The sequence below is a fragment of the Arachis duranensis genome, chromosome 3, assembly GCF_000817695.3.
Source record: "Arachis duranensis cultivar V14167 chromosome 3, aradu.V14167.gnm2.J7QH, whole genome shotgun sequence".
NCBI classification, from domain to species: Eukaryota; Viridiplantae; Streptophyta; class Magnoliopsida; order Fabales; family Fabaceae; genus Arachis; species Arachis duranensis.
Window position 1 is genome coordinate 33355507 of NC_029774.3, and position 2128 is coordinate 33357634.

The window sequence follows — 2128 nt, forward strand, 5'->3', positions numbered from 1 at the left end:
GTAAAAAAAAAAAAAAAAAGAGGTGCAACACGAGGACTTCCCAGGAGGTCACCCATCCTAGTACTACTCTCGCCCAAGTACACTTAATTGCGGAGTTTTCATGGGATCCGGTACACTAGTGCTGGTATGATCGCACCTATTGTAGTTTGCACACACAATTTTCTTAACCATGTGGCGCGAGAGAGCGTAACACTATCCGCGAAGCCTTGCGGTTATCGTAGGTGACTGCCGAGGATGAGGCCATTGCGGCTCGCCCTTAGGTGTCCTACTCCGGATAGCGTCTTTTAAAGAACGAGGGTCAGCACGACTTAAAAAAAAGAGGTGCAACTCGAGGACTTCCCAGGAGGTCACCCATCCTAGTACTACTCTCGCCCAAGCACGCTGAACTGTGAAGTTCTGATGAGATCCGGTGCATTATGATGGTATGATCGCATCTATTGTAGTTTGCACACACAATTTTCTTAACCATGCGGCGCGAGAGAGCGTAACACTATCCGCGAAGCCTTGCGGGTTCCGTAGGTGCCTGCCGAGGATGAGGCCATTGCGGCTCGCCCTTAGATGTCCTACTCGGGATAGTGTCATTTAAAGAACGAGGGTCAGCACGACAAAAAAAAAAACGGGGAAAAAAACGAAAAAAAATCGGAGGAGCCTGCCGGAGATGAGGCCATTACGGCTCGCCTTCATGTGTCCTCCTCGGGATAGGGTCATTTAAAGAACGAGGGTCAGCACGACGTAAAAAAAAATCGAAGAAGCCTGCCGGAGATGAGGCAATTACGGCTCGCCTTCAGGTGTCCTCCTTGGGATAGGATCATTTAAAGAACGAGGGTCAGCACGATGTAAAAAAAATGGGAGGAGCCTGCCGGAGATGAGGCCATTACGGCTCGCCTTCAGGGGTACTCCTCGGGATAGTGTCATTTAAAGAACGATGGTCAGCACGACGTAAAAAAAAACATCGGGAAAAAAAACGAAAAAAAATCGGAGGAGCCTTCCGGAGATGAGGCCATTACGACTCGCCTTCAGGTGTCCTCCTCGTGATAGGGTCATTTAAAGAACGAGGGTCAGCACGACGTAAAAAAAAAGAAGAAAAAAAAGGGAAAAAATGAAAAAAACTAAATCGGAGGAGGCTGCCGGAGATGAGGCCATTACGGCTCGCCTTCAGGTGTCCTCCTCAAGATAGGGTCATTTAAAGAACGAGGGTCAGCACGAGGGTCATTTAAAGAACGAGGGTCAGCACGACGTAAAAAAAAAATCGGAGGAGCCTGCCGGAAATGAGGCCATTACGGCTCGCCTTCAGGTGTCCTCCTCGGGATAGCGTCATTTAAATAACGAGGGTCAGCACGATGTAAAAAAAAAACAGGGAAAAAAACGAAAAAAAAATCGGATGAGCCTGCCGGAGATAAGGCCATTACGGCTCGCCTTCAGGTGTCCTCCTCGGGATAGGGTCATTTAAAGAATGAGGGTCAGCACGACGTAAAAAAAACCGGAAAAAAAAATCAAAAAAAATGGGAGGGGCCTGCCGGAGATGAGGCCATTACGGCTCGCCTTCAGGTGTCCTCCTCGAGATAGGGTAATTTAAAGAGCGAGGGTCAGCACAACGTAAAAAAAATGAAAAAAAAGAAAAAAAATCGGAGGAGCCTGCCGGAGATGAGGCCATTATGGCTCGCCTTCAGGTGTTCTCCTCGGGATAGGGTCATTTAAAGAACGAGGGTCAGCACGACGTAAAAAAAAAGAAAAAAAAAAGGGAAAAAAATGAAAAAAACTAAATCGGAGGAGGCTGCCGGAGATGAGGCCATTACGGCTCGCCTTCAGGTGTCCTCCTCGGGATAGGGTCATTTAAAGAACGAGGGTCAGCACGACGTAAAAAGAAATCGGGATAAAAATCGAAAAAAATGGGAGGAGCCTGCCGGAGATGAGGCCATTACGGCTCGCCTTCAGGTTTCCTCCTCGGGATAGGGTCATTTAAAGAACGTGGGTCAGCACGACGTAAAAAAAATAAAAAAAGGAAAAAAAACGAAAAAAAATCAGAGGAGCCTACCGGAGATGAGGCCATTACGGCTCGCCTTCAGGTGTCCTCCTCGGGATAGGGTCATTTAATAAAGAACGAGGGTCAGCACGACGTAAAAAAAAA

The 2128-nt window shown here is 47.7% G+C and overlaps 1 non-coding gene and 1 pseudogene across 1 annotated transcript; both read right to left on the minus strand.

The window, feature by feature from the left end:
* Positions 1–19: 19 nt before the first annotated feature.
* Positions 20–138, minus strand: LOC127746186 (5S ribosomal RNA). The gene has a single exon (XR_008007806.1). It is a non-coding gene; the product is annotated as a 5S ribosomal RNA (ribosomal RNA).
* Positions 139–318: 180 nt separating this feature from the next.
* On the minus strand, positions 319–436 carry LOC127746409 (uncharacterized; annotated as a pseudogene).
* Positions 437–2128: the final 1692 nt, after the last annotated feature.